Raw genomic sequence first — 16,834 nt, forward strand, 5'->3', positions numbered from 1 at the left:
TACATGTCTAAAGGAAGCAGACCCACTGCCACCGACCCTCAGTGTTGGCACCCACCCAGAATTCACTGGTTCACTTATTGAACACCTGCTGAGTCCTGGGCACCTCCACAGATGTCCTCTCGTAATCCTCTCAAGGACTCTGGGAAGTGGGTAGGTTTATTTCATGTTACAGATGAGGAAACTGAGGCTCAGAGAGGCCTAGCAACTTGACTGAGGTCACATAGCTAAAAAGAGCCAGATTAAGGTCCCAGGTCTGGCTGCCTCCCAGTCCAGGGCCCTGTTCACTAGGAGCTTTCCCATCCAGAGGAGCCCCGCAAGGGCCTGGAGAAAGAGGAGCTGCTTCCTCTCTGGGCAACAGAAGCCACATTTGAGCCCAGGACGTGGGTTGCAGTGAGGAGCCAAGAGTAATCGAGAGCCGACGGAGAGACGCTGCCACGGGCTTGGGTGTGGGAGCCCGCCCAGCCTCCCAGACCCCCCAGCAACCCCGTCACTAGTTGGCCCGTCCATCACTTCTTACCTCTCTTTGGGACCACCCCAGTGTAGAACTGGATTCAGGAACATCCTTGGGCCTCTGAGGCCAGTTGTGGCTGCCCCCACCCGACACTCAGCAACCTTTTGGATCTGGAGACCTTAGTCATTACCGGCTTCACTATCATCGGGCACAGGCGGAGGAGAGAGGGGCTGGCTCGGGTCGCGTGGCAAGCCAGTTAGTAGCAAAGCAGACCCTGCCCATTAGTGCCTGTGGCCTCCAGCCACCCCCAGCAACATCCCCCAGATGCCCTCTGCCCTGTCACCTGTGCCCCCTTACTACTGTCCCCTCTACCACCCAATCTCAGCACCAGAAGCCTCCACTCACCCAACCTCCTCCCCGGCCACCACCGCCATGACATACAGCTGCTGCTCAGTTACCTCGAGGACAAGTGGGAAAGGTCACAGCGCACCACAATCACGGCGAGCAATGAGGAGGCCAGGTTTGGATTCAGATTTGGGGTTTAATTTAGTCACTACACAACCTTGCAAAGTCACTCAAGAATTTTCTTTCTTTTGTACCAGGGATTGAACCCAGGAGGGCTTCACCACTGGGTCACACACCCAACTCTCTTTTTTAATATGTTTTATTTAGAGACAGGGCCTCACTAAGTCACCGAAGCTGGCTTTGAACTCGCAATCCTCCTCCCTCTGCCTCCGGAGCTGCTGGCATCACAGGCCTGCTCCACTGCGCCGGCTCAAAGCCACTCAAATTTTTGAACCTGTTTCTTCACTTATGAAGTGGGGACAAGAGTGTCCACCTCTCAGGGACATGGCAAGTGTTAAGGGAGGTGATGCTTGGAGAGTCCTTTATACACCGCCCAGAGCGAAGCAGGCAGCCGAGGACGTTGGCGAGGGTAGGTAGACCCCAGCGGGACAGGCGGGAGCTGGAGCAGCAGACGGGCTCCTGTGTTCGGTGACATTCTGACGTTCGTGGTTCTCTCAGCAGGGGCCTGTCTCTCCAGCTGGAGCTCCCTGGTGCCCGAAGCATGACTTGCACTTCCGAGGTGCGGCACAGCCCTGGGCTGGCAGCAGCTCCTGAGGCTGTGCGCAGGTGCAGAAGGAGCGCTCAAGGCAGAGCCGCAACCTTGATCTGGTGCCGCAGACTCCTTGCCACAAGTTCAGGGCAGCCGTCTGGGGTCCCTAGGAGGTGATCAGAACCAGCTCTGTCCATTTCACAGACAGGTAAACCAAGGCCTCGGCAACAGCACCAGAGACCCAGGATGCTGACTCTCCATGCTCCCCTGGACACTGCCGGTCGACTCAGCCTCCCACGGCCACTTAGATCCCCTTCTGCCCACAGCTAAGCCCAGCGTAGTGACACACGCCAACGCCCCTGCTTCATTTTTAGATGCTCCGAGACTGTTAAGGAAGACAAAATCCACTCTCCTGCTCAGAAATGCTGTCACCACTTGGAAAACGCCACCTCTTCTCTGCCACGGGAAGGCACCTGGGCCTTCTGCTTGCACATCCGCTGCTCCAGCCCACGGGCCCACCGGCCATCCCCAGCCGGGCCTTCCCCGTGGCCCCCCACCACGCTCAGCCACCCTGGGTGCCTGGATGGTGCTTCCCTCTCCCCCTCACCAAGCCACAGCCCTGCCCTCTCGCTCCTGCTCCCGTTTGGATATGGCCTGTCCCCGGGAATCCATGGGAGCTGAGTCCCCAGGCTGGCAACGATGGGACCTTTAAGAGACGGGACCTGCCTTTAGGTCACTGGGCACATGTGGTCAGCAAGGCCAAAGGTAGTTCTCAGTGAGGTGGTTGTAAGAGCCTGCGCCTGGCCCACCCAGACTCTCTCCGGCTTCCTGTTTGAAATCTTGATCCTCGCTCCCACACACACCCCATCACCATCCACCATGGATGTGATGCAGCCAGAAGGCCCTCACCAGAGGCGAGCGAGTCCAGCCCCACACCCCTGGGGCCCCGGAACTATGAGCTCCCGGAAACCTCTTGTCTTTATCAAGTAGCCTGTCTCAGGCATTGCATCATGGTGAGGAAGCTGACTAAGACACCTCCGGTGTGGCTGACCCCCTCCTTTAGCACTTACTGAATGTTCGCCATCAGTCTCCCCTGGTGTGCCAGGGCTCCCAGAGCTACTCTTTTGCCACATGCCCCACACATTTGCAATTACCTAAGGATCCAGGGTTAATTTTAAAATAAGTTTTCACTTATGTCTAACGATTTCACCCCTACGAGGTCAGAAGATCCATGACACTAAGCCCGTGTCTATCTGGTTCCCTGTGGTCCCTCAGAGCCTAGGAGAGGCCCTAGCACATTATAGACGCCCACTGTGCTTTTGTCGACTGACAATGGACCTCGCTGGGCTAAGGAAAGTGCCCTTCGAGTGCCTACTGTGAGATGTGTTGGTCCGTGTCACTCTGCCCTGCCCTCCCAACTCGCCTCTGAGGCTGGTTTGGTTGCCCCCATTTTACAGAAAAGAAAACGAGCCTGAAGAGGTGACGTGAGTGGTCCCAGGTCACACCCCAAGAAGCATGGGGACTGGGATGAAAATCAGTCCATCACGTCTTTCAGGTCTCCACCCCGCAGCCCCCCAAGGCGCCCCCAGCTGGACTTGCTTCATCCTGGGGTGACCATGGCACCTGAGTGCCCTCTAGTGGTGGCAGGAAAGAGTCTACCAGGAGGGGAAGGCAGGGGGAAGGGCAGGGGGCACCCATGGGGCAGGAGGGGCCAAGGGAGGAGATGGGAAGAAAGCAGAGCAGGGAGAGGTGGGGCGCGGGCAGAAGGAGGCAGGCGGGGCTTGTCCCGGCCTCCAGAGTCCTTCCTCTGCTGGCTGAGCTCGGGTTTCCGCCCTCCAGCTGGGCTGAGGCTCCCAGGGGGGCCTCAGAAGAACACCCCTGTCCCAGAGAATCCTTGAGACAAGGGACACCATCCTCTGCCTCCACCTGCAGCCGTCCACTTCCTGGGACAGACCTGCCACCTGCCCTGGGCAAAGGCTGTCACCCCAAAGTAGGAAGAAGGCACTCCGTCCCCCTCCTGCCTTCCAGCCCTCCTCCCCATCAGGGAGAGACGGGCCCGAAGATGACCCCGAAATCGCAGGGACGCACAAGCCCAGGTCTGCCCCAGCCCCCCTCCACCAGCTCCTGGCCCAGCTACCCCCAAATCCCAGCAGCTGCTGTTGCCATGGTGACAGCACCCCCACCCCACCCCACCCCCTTGCACATAAATAAACTGCAACCTGGGGAACGGGAGCTGCTGGCAGAGGCCGAGAGTGCGGAGCCAGCTCATTTCCCGCTCCTCTCACTTCGGGATAATTAGTGCAAATTAAATTTCACACCCCTTCTCCCAGCAGTTAGAGCTCCCGGGAACGGGTAGCACAACTCCCGGGGAGCACGCTTCATGCCTCTCCACGATGCCGGTGCGGACAGAGCCAGAGAACATTCCTCAGCTGCGCCTTCCCCGCAATTCCTGCAGCACCGGGGCAGGCACAGCCCAGGAGACACAGAACAGGGCCCCCAGCCGGACACTTGACTCCTTCCCCGCCCTGACCCCACACACAGGCTTTTCTCCTCTGTGACACTAGGAAAGTGGGCCACGTCGCCATAGGAAGGTGGTCCTGCGGGCTGTGTCCCCACCCATGCCTGCTTCAGGGCCCCCTTGCACGTGTGGCAGGTGTGGTCACGGCGGCCGGATTGAAGGCACTGCCTAATTTTCAAACGAGGGCTCCTCTTCACTTCCTTCTGGAGCCTGAACACTGCATCAGGGTCTCCTTGCTCTCATTTATCTATAAATACGAAGTATGGGGTGCTGGGGGGCGTTCAGTGGGAGAGCGCTTGCCTGGCGTGCACAGGCCTGAGTTCAATCCCTAGTGCTGATTTTTTTTAAAAAGTGACTGAGTAAGAAAATATACGTCACCCCTCTTGACGCAAATCATAATAAGAGTGCCAGTGGGGCTGGATGTACCAAGTCCCCAGTCCTCGAAACCCCCAGTGCATGGCTTAACCCTGAGCTTCCCCAAGATGCCAGCCTGGGATCCTGTTACAAGGCAGGCCCTGGGGCCACCATTCTTGGGGAGAATCTGTGACTGCATTTCTAACAAGAGCCCAGAAGAGGCTGATGTCCTTGTCCTGGGACCTCATCGGTGGGCTCGAGAAGGTCCAACCTTCCTGCTGCTGCCGAGTTGGCTTCTAAGGCAAAATCAGCCTCAGGCTCCCTCACTGACAGATGCTGGGAGACATGTCCCCTCCATGGCCCAGACTGGCTGGCAAGGGCTGGCCTCCTACCTTAAGGGGCCGCCGATGCCCTGCCTGGGACCAGGCTGGGACCAGATGCCAGCCAACAGCACAGCCCCTCCGTTCATCCTGTTTCCCTCGTTCCCTTTTGAGCATCTCCCACAATAAATCGTTTGCGTAAGACGGCCTGTCTCGGGCTCAGCTTCCAAGCAGCCCAGCCCACGACGGGGAGATGCCCTCCTTTTTTCCATTCATTCACGCAGGAACTGACCAAGAGGTTAACTCGCTCTGGACACTCGAGTGACCGAGCCACGCTGTGAACAGATGGTTTGGCCCAACTACCTCTGCAGGCTTGAAAGGCAATGTCCATCCACGCCCGTACCGGCAGACGTGGACTCACACGGATGCACACGTTCTCTGCATGCAGATACACACCGGCCTCACACACGGGCACACGCCCCGGACACCCATACCCCTGAGGATGCCGGTGTGCACATTCCCTCCCTGAAGAGCAGATAGTCCACACACACTTGGACGCCTTCCTCCTCGGGTCTCAGCTCAGACGGCCTGCCTGCTGGACACTTCCCTGCCTCCCATGCTCATCCCTGTCGCCCCTGGGCAGGAGACCTGGTCTGATTCGTCAGAGCAACCATGGGGCCTGGTTCAGAGATGGACCCACACTGGGTGTTCCATATGTATTTGCTGAGCTGGATTTAAGCCAGCTCTGCCATTCACTGCCCATGGGGTCTCGGTAAGTCCCTTCCTTCTCTGAACTTCGATCTCCTCGTGTTCTCGCCTCCTCGAGATGGCACGGAGGAAAACTGTAGATAGAACCAGTCCCGTCTTAAGGGAGGCACTAGGAAAGATTCCTTAAGAGAAAGAAAGGTGCACAGAGCTGAAATCTAAGGGGTGAGCAGGATTTAACCATTTGAAGAGGGAGACGGAGAGTTCCAGGCAGATGGAACAGCATGTGCAAAGCTCAGAGGTTAGGGACCGGGGCTTGTTCAAGGAGCTGAAAGGGAAACCCACCACGTGCCTGGCGTGCCTATGGAGGGGGACTTCCCCAGGAGGAGGCAGCTTGGATTTCACCTGAGGGCAGTGAATTTTTGTTTATTTTTTGGTGGGGGGTTGTTGGGGGTAGAACCCAGGCACGTGCTCCACCACTGAGCTAGACCCCCACTTCCCGGGGGACGACTGGTTTGGGCTTTTTAAAGAGCACCCAGACAGCTAGTAGAGAATGGGTGGAGGCCAGGGTGGGGGCAGTGGACATGCTGAGACCACTTAGCAGACGTGAGGGATGCAGGTGACTGGGGTTAGGCCAGGGTCAGCCGAGCCACAGGAAGTGGGTCGTTTAAGGCCACTCAAAAGTAGAAGTGAGAAGCCTCGCAAAGGTTTGGATGTAGGAACTCAGGGTCAAGGAGGAACAGGCTAGTCGCCCCGACCTCAGATAGACTCGGATCTCACGCCTCCCCTGCGCACCCATCCCCTCGGGAAGCCCCGACAGCCCCTCTGCCCTCCCCGCCATGGCCAACCCCTTAAGTGTTCACGGCCAACCCAGGCACGGGCTGTTCCTGCCACCTGTCTGGTCCTTCCGGGCCTCCTCTCCAGCAGGGATCTTACAGGCCGAGACCCATCACAGTCCCCATACAAAGACCCAGCAGGCAGCTCTGCTCAGCCCACACAAGTCCAGCGGACCCCAGGCCCCAGCTGCAGCAGAAACAGCCCTGCCCCGAGGCCAGTCCTCGCTCCACCGCTCACTCCCTGTGTGCTCTCCAGCAAGTCTCTTTACCCCTCTGGGCTCCAGTTTCTCAATCTGCTATACCATTTTGCCTAAGAATCTTGCCAATCAGAGCACCAAATCCCCAAGACTGCAATGACCAGATCCAGGTGGGCACATGACCCAAACCGAGCCAGTGAAAGTTCATCATGGAGCTTAGGCTGAAACTTGTATAAAAGTATCTAGGGAAACAGCCCGCTGAGAACAAAGCCGATACTTACCCCTGAGGGCATGGTTCAAGCACCTGGATCCAGCCATGCCTGAAATCAGTTACATGGGCCAATAAATTCCCCTTTTTGCCTAAGCAGACTGAATTGCACTTCTGGTGCTTGTATCTGGTGGAGTTCTGACCTATATAAGCCTTTCCACTCAGGGTATTTAATGCTTTCTCCCATAGCGCATTTACGATGCCTCCTTGATCTTACCTGATTCGCCCGTCCTCCTATCCTTGATTGACACTATTGAGGTGCCTCCTCCGGGAAGCCTTCCCTGGACACCCTGGCATTTCTCCTACTTAACAAAAAGGATTCTAGGGCCAAACAAGCTTGGGAACCACTCCGTACTGAATCCTTTAGAGGACTCGCTGCACCCGTTGCGCATCCTGAGAAGTTCTAGGGTAAAAAATAGGCTCGGTCCAGTGTTCTGCAAACTTACTTCACCTTGGAGCCCTTTGTTGTCCCTGGAAAACTTATTATCGCCCTGCAACGTGGCGTTTTAGGGTCTCGCCTGGACAAACTTTCTTAGCTTCTGTTGAGTCTCTCTGTGCCCTTCAGAGGGCTTCCCAGCTTCCCCAGAGCTCATTAAATGCCAACTGTGTGCCAGGCCCAGAAAAGATGGCTGTGAACACATCAAGGAGCCAGACACGCCCAGTCTAGGAGGGCACACGGGCTGAGGGGTGAGCCTCTGTCCCGGGCTTCCGGCGGCCGTGTGAGCTGAGCAGGTCAGCCTTCCTTCTAGCTCCAACCCATCCATCTGTACAATGAGGCCAAGAGATGCCATGACCCTGAAGATGGGGCCAACCAGGGCGCCAAGTCCCTAGGCTGCAGCCAGCGGCGCCAGGGCGGGCCTGTGACCTGAGTGCAGCCCTGAGTCCATCCTGGAGCCCTTCGGGAATCAGTTGTCTCCTAAAGTCAAGTGCCAAAAGTGGGTTTGAGTGCATGGGGCAGGGGACAGAAGGTCCGTGGAGTTCAGCGCATTCTCCAGTGTTGGCATGACCCAAGGGAGGTTTATAAATGCCGCAGCCATGAAAACGCAGTAACAGGAACACGTTAGGGTGGAGGGTTTAAAGCCCTGTGGGAAAGGGTAAGCGGGTGACGAGTGTGAGCCCGGGGAAGTGTGAAGGGAGTGCTTCACACTCACAGAGGAGGTGCTTTCCATCATCTGGCAGGTTAGCTTGTCTCTGATGAATTCCAGTGACACCACTTAATAGCTGTGTGTCCTCAGGCAAGTTACTTAACCTCTCTGCACCTAAGTTTCTTCATTTGTGAAAGGGAGTTATTTCCAGGTCTGCTCTCACAAAGAGAAGACTAAATGAGATCACTTAAGGTGGAGTTTTTAGTCCAGGGTTGGACACAGAATAAACATTAAATAAAGGTTAGCTAGTACCATAACAGCATGGTGCAAATTAAACAGAGAGTCTCTAAACAAATAGAACATTCCTGAACTTCTGCAGGATTCCCCTGAGATCCCTCGCTCCCTCTCTTGCTTTGAAAGAGCTTTGCAGACCCTTCACCCCAAGGTGTCCCCAAATGCCTGTCAACCCTCCTTACCTGCCAGTTTAGAGACTGATTTTGAAGCTCAAGGCCTTTCCGGCTTGGGGCCTTGAGGCTGAGGGTCTGGATCCCTTGCATCCCATGACGGCTTCAAAGATGGACCCAGCGTATCCCCACCTCCTGGTCTTCTTGTCCCTGAACAAGTCCCTCCTGCTGAGTGTGCCCTGGACCTGGTGGCTGACCTCTAGGAACAGAATACAACACAAGGGTTGTGATGTCACTTTAAAATGAAGCTTCCAAGACAGGCTTCCTGTTGCTTGCGAGGCCCTCTCAGCCTCTCCCTGGTTTGCTCAGATGGAAGCCATCTGCCATCTTGTGAGTGTCCTATTTAGAGGCCCATGTGGCAAGGAACAGAGGGGACTGTGGCCAACAAAGAGCGAAGAACTGAGGACCTCGATCCAAGAGCCCACGAGGAACTGAATTCTGCCACAGGTGAGTTGGGAAGCAGCTCCTTCTTCAGTCAGGCCTCGGGAGGCTGCGGCCGAAGCTGACGCCTTCCTTGTCAGCAAGATCAGAAGGGAACCAGAGCCAGAGGACTCAGCTAAGTCACATCTGCACTCTCACCCACAGAAACTGAGATAATCAATATTGTTGTTGACAGCCATTAGGTTTGGAGGTCATCGGTTTCGTAGTAAATAGGTAACTGATATATGTAGCAAAAAGAAAAAGAAAAAGTGGGAAAATTTTTGACCCACTTACCTGAAAAGCCCAGGAGTAGAGTTGGTTTCAGGTACAGCTGGATCCAAGTGCTCAAATGGCAACAGGAATCTGTCTGTCTTAGTTCAGGTTTCTATGAAAGCAGATCCTGAAGTCAGGACATGGGTGCAAGTAGTGTATTTGGGAGATGATTACAGGAAGCCAGAAAATGAAAGGGAGAGAGGAAACTGAGAAAAGAAAGGAGGAAGAGCCAATAAAGGGTGTGTTTTCTAATTTTCTGTAGTTAGCAACAGGGACTGGACTGTTCTGGAATCTTTGAAAAGCTGAAAAGTGTCCTTTGGAAGAATAGGAGCCAGGGTGTTTCCCCACTAGCTCTGGTTGAGACTGTACCCAGTTTCAGGCTAGAAGACCCCTCCAGCTCCAGAAAGCCCTGCTGGTGTGCACAGGACTGTCCCCTGCGGCTGTCCCCAAGCTCAGGCACAAGGAGATGAGGCAGGATGCCAAAAACCTCTGCACACTGCCTCCTCCATCCTTCCACCGCCTCCTGGGGCGTCCACAAGTCAGGCAGCTCCCGCCCCAGTGGTGGCAGCAGTACCAGGGCAGCCCCGGGCTTGCTTCCTCCGGCTCGGCAACCCCAGGGGAAAGCACCTCTCTTTCCCAGGAGTTGGAGCAAAAGCTCAGATTGCATCTCATTGGATGACAAAGATCACATGCTCATTCTGAGCCAATCACTGCTTCAGTTGATCTGGGAGTGAGAGGAAATGAATACTGGCCAAAAAACAGATGACAGCCAGATATCTGTCAAGTCTACATGAGTGGTGACTCCTATTTGTGGGTTATAAGATCAGTTTAGTAGGTGGTAAATCAGTATTTTTAAAATTAAGAGGAAAACAGTAGTAATCAAATGCTAACTGCATCAGAATTAGCCAGAACATAAATTGTTCTCACCCAGAGTTTCTGATCCAACAGATCTGGGTAGGGCCCAGAATTGACATCTCTAACCGATTCTAAGTGATCTTGAAGATGCTGGTTCAGACACTGCACTTTGAGAACCACCGGTATAGAAGGCATCAGAGTGGACTGTAGGTAAGATTGGCTGAGCTTTTTTCCAGAGAACTTTCGTTTCATTTGCATATGGATATGAACATTGTGTAGTCATGTGAAAGGTGTTTCTTCCTACTTTCTTTTCTTTTCTTTTTTTTTTTTTTTTTTTTTTTTTGCTTCCAGTACTGGGAATTGAATCCAGGGCCACATACACACTATACAAATGCTCTACCTCTGTGAGACATCCCCAGAATTTTCCTTTTCTTTTTATTTTGAGACAGGGTCTCTCTAAGTCACGCAGGCCAGCCTCAAACTTGGATTCTTTCTGACTCCTAAGTAGCTGGGATTACAGATGTGCACCACCCTGACTGTGAAAGTCATTTCTTATTGAAATCACGCTAGTGCAGTGACATCAAGTAATTTTCCCAAAGTCACACAGTCACTAGGTGAGGGGCAGAGACCAGGAGCAGGTCTAATGTGCCTTTGACCACAAGGCTATGCTGGTTCTGGCACTGGCTAAACTACTACTACCAGCTAACCACAGGATATGGGTTAGTTACCAAGCCACGTATGGCACATGGAGAAGGCAGGATGCAAAATAAGTTGTTGAAGCAAACAGACCCCAAAACATGCTGGTTTAAACAAGATCAAAGCAACACTTCAGAGGTGCATGTCCAGCAGGGCAGCTCCGCCAGCCTCATGTGGCCTCCATCCTGGACCCAAGGGGTCTGCTCCAGCGACAAGAAGTGGGGAAGGGGAAGGGGAAGCACACCCCTGTCCTGTTAAGAGCACAACTCAAAGTTGCCAGCATCTCTTTCATTCACTTCCCATTGGCTGGATCCCAGTCATGTGGTCAAAGTAGTTGCAAAGGAGGCTGGGAAATGTAGTCTTGAGCAGGAAGTCCATGAATACTGGGGGAAGACTAGTGGACACTGTGCCACCAGGTAGTATGACCTGAGGTGCCTGCTCGAGTCACCATCGGGAAGGAGGGCAGCTCCAGAAGGGCCCCCAGGTGGTCCCCCATGGGGCCCCACAGGGATCAGTATGGTGGCATTACTCCCAGAGACAGGCTGCTGCCACCCTCCCAGTCTCCTGCTGTGGATCTAGCACCCAATCCTTACCCAGATCGTTCTTGGCTTAACACTTTCTAACAGGTTTCTACCGACAGCATGTTTTCCAGATTATGATACTACGTCAAGGAAAGCTTTCGATTTTCAGCTTCAAAGTTTATTTACTTAAAAAAAAAAAAAATGCTTGCTGGATCTGAAAGGCTGCCGTGTAGCTATTAATAAAGCCGTGTGCCTCCAGCCAAGAGAAGAGTCACCTGTGGCTGAATGGAAGCGGGACCACACTAAACTTTATGCCAGGGCTCATTTTTTAACTGGCCCTGCCATTGAACTTCACCTTCCTGTCTTATTCCCAAACTGCAGACGCCTCTGTTCCTAATTTTCCCCATAAAACAGTGACTCATAAACGAGAACAGATTTCTCTTGCTTGCAGAAAAGGTAAATTGCTGGCAGAAATAAATTTGCAGATGCTAGAATTTCTCAGAAAGGAGCTCATTGGTGGGAAAGGTTTGATGTTGGCCTCCGTCCCCTCCCCCACCTATCTGTATCGTTTGTCATCCTCCCAAGCAAAGCTGGATGCCGTTGAGGCCCAGGGTGGGTGTGGTGGGGAGGTGGGCTCCGCCTTTGTTAGTGACTCCCTGTTTATCTCCTGGTGTGTCCCAGTTCCTGGGCCTGGGATTGGGCCGGGGCCCCTGAGTGGCATCCCAGCTCCACCCAGTACACCGACCTGGATTTATTTGGGTTACGCTCAGTCTGTGGACCTGTCTCCAGGAGAGGAGAAGGCCTATGGGACCTGCCTAAGGCCAGCAGGAGGTGGTTCCTCGCTCCAGCAGATTGCAGGACCCAGGCCAGCCTGAGATGACCTCAGATGCCAGAGGATCCTGCCTCTAAGAGTGAACACAAAGGACCAGGTCTAGAATCCTCCCTCTCTGACACAAAGTCCACATAAAATGGGAAGAATAGTGTCAACTGCCATTTCCTTAGCAGCTGCTGTGTGCTTGCTCTATGCCAATCCCTCCCCCTGAATTTTCTCTGGTCCTCACAGAGTCTCAGGCAAGTTATTGTACCCATTTTGCAGACATGAAAACTGAGGGGAAACCGTTCACCCTCACACACGCACTGCCCTCTGGTGGCAGATCACAGTCTCAACAGACTCTGGGACTAGCCTCATTCCCTCAGGCTTCTTTCCACCTCTGGGTGAAGTTCTCTGCCCCACCCACCTCATGCCCATCTCCACGCTGCTTCCCTCCGCCCAGCATCCACTGGAATCCTGACTCCCTCCTCCTCCTCTGCACTGCTTCCCTCACTAAGCACAGAGCATCCAAGGAACAACATTTCTCCAAAGAAAACAAATTTAAAGGAGCCAGGAGTGAGGGAAGGGAGAATTTCTGAGCCCAGCAGAAGAACTCTGCTTCCCCACAGAGGCAAAGGCCTCAGAGACCCAGGCCAGATGGGGCGTGGGTGCCTCCTGCCCCTCATCCAGGCATCCAAGGATGAGCTAGATTTGCAGCAGACCACTGCAGACCCAGAGCTACCTTAGCAACTAAGTTTAAAATTATTTTATATTCCTACACCTCCCTCTCATGGCTAAAATCTTCCCTCTTGATGGTGTGTTAATTTAAGCCACCAATTACCATTAAAGTCCGGGTTTGGATTGGGGCTGTAGCTCAGTGGTAGAGTGGTTGCTGGGCACGCTCAAGGGCTCTGGGTCCAGCACCGCAAAAGTAAGTAAGTTTTAAAAAGTGGAAGTCCAGACTCGGATCACCCCCCAACCCGCTGCCTTGCCAAAACTGGTTTAATCCTCTATATTCGAGTGTGACCACGTCTCTGACCCTTCCCTGGGAGAGGACGTAACTGGAGAGATCAGCCCCGGGAGAACCACAGGCTCTCTGTCCACTCTTCTCCCGCAGCCAGGGGGACTCGGCTTCATTATCTCCAAACACTCCAGGGCTGAGAGGTGCCAGATGTGGCCAATGACTTTCCCAGAACAAGCCAGCTGCCTTCCTTCCCACAGTAATCCCTAGGATGGCAGAGGCCCGACTGAGGTCCCCACAGGCAGCAGATGGCAGGCCAACTTCTGCGTTGCCATGGCAGCCCTGGACCAGGGGTGAGGAACTGGCCGATGTGCAGACACCAAGGCCTAGGTTACACGGGGGATGCAAGTTTCAGATGCCACCATTCCCACCCCTGATCCCTCCGGCCACCACAGGGGTCTCTGGAGGTGCCCTGGAAGGTAGCACAGCATCGGGGCTCAGGACCTGGATGAGAACAGGCCCGGGCTCCAGGCTGCCCAGCCCTTCATCCTGGATGAGCAAGGCCAGCTCTGGTCTCGGGTGTAGCAAAGGGCCGCCAGGTGTCTGTCCCCCTGCAGAGAGATTCAAGGACCTGTTTGTGTTGGATACTCAAAGACAAGCGAGGACCCTGAACCAACAGATCTTTGGAGGCCAAAAGTCAAAGAGCAGATTGTTCAAAAGAGGTCCCAGGACCTGCCTCTCCTGCCTCCACCAGGGGGAGGAGCAGGGGCCCAGCTCTCTGAGAGGGACAGGGTCCAACCCCAGGTGACCCACCCACCTCCAGCTCCCTGCAGGCAATCCACACTCCCTGGGCCAGGTCCCCCCCTGTGTGCGTCCACACTGCGCACACACGCAGAGTCCACGCTCGGTGCCCAGCACCGTGCAGAGGGCGCTCTGGGTGAAGCCACCTTGCACCGCTCCGAGGGCCCCTTGTCCATCAGTGCGCACACACACACGGTACACAACGTGTGCACACAACCCAGGCCTAGGAGGCCCACACGCCAGGCAGAAAAGAGTACAGCGATAGCTTGTGGGAACACACCCACGCGCCTCCGAGCCGTGTACACAGTGTGCCTGCAGAATCGGCACAGCGGGCCTGGGAATAGTGCCCGTCCGGTACAGCAGCAGAGGGGGCACGCTGCACACACACACACACACACTGGCCCAGGAGGTGTCAGGAAGACCCCCTCCCTCCCCTGGCAAGTGAGCTAACACTGGAGAGTGGTCTGCAGGGGCAGGTTGGGGCCTGGGGAGCTCCTGACTCAACATCTGCAGGGCCTCCACAGACTAGGAGGTCAGGGGCTGATCCCCAGAGGGGTCCAGGAGGGAGTGTCTGGGCCACAGCCAGGACTGGCAGCCCTGTAACCACCTGGGACAGAGGTGGGGCTGGAGGACAGCCCCAGGGAGGACAGGCTCCATCCTGCCTGCCTGCTGCCTGCTCTCTGTCACACCCATGGGACAGGAGCCCAAGGAGATGCAGGGAGGACGCGGAGCGGAAAGCCCAGCGGAGGGGTTTGGAGGCCTGGCTTCCAGGCCAGCTCTGCTCCTGCCCCACTGGGCGCCTGGGCAAGGCCCTGCCATCCCGAACCTCCATTTCCCCATGGATACCCAGAGGAAATAACCTTGGTCCTGCTGCCCTCTGACCTCATACTGAGGTGTGGGTCATGTGAACCTCTGACCCAGTCTTCAGTCAGCGTGACGCCCTCCATCTCCCAGCCCTGGATGACTGACTGCTTGGAAAAAATGAGTGAAACGTGTCCATCGCCAGGAACAGCCTTGTCCTTCCTCCTGCCTGTGGGACAGGGACAGGGCCCAGCACGGTCTGCTCTTCTGCACCACCCATCCCAGAACGCATGCGCTTTGCAGGGGCACGACAGACGTAGCATCTCAGAGGAAGCACCAGGTCAGTGTGCAGGTCCAGGCACTGATTCTCTGGGACCCTGGGCAAGTCCCACGCTGAGCCTCGGTTTTCCCATCTTTAATAGGAAGAAGCTGAACTTGAACTGTTCTCCAAGAGACAGGCCAATCTGTGACTCCTACCCCTGGAAGCAGCAGGGCGTCTGAGCTAGGGAAAGGAAAAGGAGAATCTGGGGTGGGGGCCTCCCGCTGCTGAGATTTCCTGCGCATGCCCGGGCAGGTGCTGGGTCTGGCCCTCTGTGCACCCTACCTCACTGGTGAGAAATAGGCTAGTGGAATCCCCAATGTCCAGATAAGGACCCAAAGTCACATCCTCAGTAAATGGCAGAACCAGGATTCCTGCTCTCACTTATCTGAACTTGAACCTGTGAACTCAATGCCCAGCTTTTTGAAGCACTTTCTACATCTTAATCCACAGAACCACCCTGAAGGTGAAGTCTCTGATTACCTAGATTTTAGAGAAAACAGAGTCCTTTCCTATTAAGTTACGTGGCCAAGCCACACAGCTAGAATATGGAAAAGCTGGAATCGCATCTCCATTCAGAATTTAAGCTCAGCCATTACAATAAACCCACCCTGCCTGCCCCCAACCCCACCCGCACCAGGAGATCAGTAGAGTCCCCAGCCGAGGTCACTCGGATCAAAGCCGCACTTCTTTCTGCTGACCGTGGGGATGGGTGGTCTGTGGACATCAGCAACGGCTGGAAACATCCACGCCCCCTCGGCAGCGCACGGCCACCGCCTTGTTTTCGCTCCCTAGTCGCAGGTGGGGCCGCTGGTCTGGACCAGCCTGGCTGATCTCCACTTGTCTTGCTCCAGGTCCAAAGCTGGCAGGTGGGCTGCGGGCGGGGTGGTCCAGAACTGTCTCGCTCACATGTCTAGCCATTGTCGGGCCATTGGCCAGGGTGATCCAAGTGACAGGGCCACGTCCGTCATCCTCTGCAGGCTGGCCCAGAACCGCTTACCTGGCCGTGACCAGGGGCAGGGGTTTGAAGTCCTCGAGGCCACGCTTGGAAGGAGCACTGCCCCCTCCTCTACTGTCCCTGAGCCAGAGCAAATCGCCAGGGCAGCCAGAGTCAAGGGCTGGGGAAACGCTCCACCTCCCGAAAGAAGAAACTGCACAAGTCATTTGGTAAATGGTGCGACAACAGGAAAAGAAGAACTGGGCAGGCGGGCGCAATGCGTCCTCCAGGCCACGTCGCTTCCCACTTTCCTGTCCACGTCCTCTTATCCTATCAGTCATAGGAAATCAGGGCTGACCTCGGAGGCTTGGAAATCAGAGTCTCTAATCACCCACTCTGCAGATGGAGGGACTGAGGTCCAGAGAGGGCAAGGAGCATACCCGGGGTCCCAGCGCCAGCCCCTCCCTCTGGCTCCGGAAGCCGAGCAGCCCTCCTCCGCCCCTGCCCTGGAACGCTCTCCCCACCCCACTGAGCTGGCACCTGGCCCTGGGTGCCAGGAGGATGGCTCTCCTCTCAGCCCCCAGCCCTCCCGCTGCCCAGACTGAACACTCCGTGTCTACATGAGTCACACCCAGCCTGACATTTGGGCAATCGTCTTCCCCATACAAAGTGCCTACACACATTATTGGATCCTCGCGATCACTCTGAAGGGAGGCATGGAAGCCGGAATAATCATCCCCCTGGATGCTTATCGAGCACATTCTAAGGGCGGCCCAGTTCCGAGTGCTGACACATGGTAACTTGCTCAGCGCTCACAGCGACCTCATTCAGTGCGACATCAACCCGAGGCACTAAGGTCGTCCCACCTTGCAGAGGGGAGAGCAGGCCCGAGGTGAGGGGTTACCAGGTCACAGAACTCACAGAAGTGCCAGCACACAGACGTGGGCCTCTCTTGCTCCCACTGACTGCCAGTGCTTCAGGAGTTGGTTTTAATCTCCCCAGAATTCTGGCCTGAGTGGGGATGGATGCAGCTGGGTTCATCTCTTGAGAGAGGAGTCCAGTCAGAAGAAGGAGGACAAGAGAGCATCGAGATTGGCATGTGGAGCTAAGCTGCCCAGGTTCAAATCCCAGCTCTGCCACCAGCTGCTCTATGACCTGGGGTGATATGTTTAGCCAGTCTATAAAAT

General features: G+C 55.3%; 1 long non-coding RNA gene across 1 annotated transcript; it reads right to left on the minus strand.

Moving 5' to 3' along the window:
* Positions 1 to 994: 994 nt before the first annotated feature.
* LOC306648305 lies at positions 995 to 9,587 on the minus strand. Its single transcript, XR_013760353.1, has 3 exons — positions 8,967 to 9,587; positions 8,265 to 8,451; positions 995 to 1,671 (listed from the first exon to the last, which is right to left on the minus strand). It is a non-coding gene; the product is annotated as an uncharacterized lncRNA (long non-coding RNA).
* Between the last annotated feature and the right edge of the window lie 7,247 nt (positions 9,588 to 16,834).

This window comes from Sciurus vulgaris, assembly GCF_902686455.1.
Source record: "Sciurus vulgaris genome assembly, chromosome: 1".
NCBI lineage: Eukaryota > Metazoa > Chordata > Mammalia > Rodentia > Sciuridae > Sciurus > Sciurus vulgaris.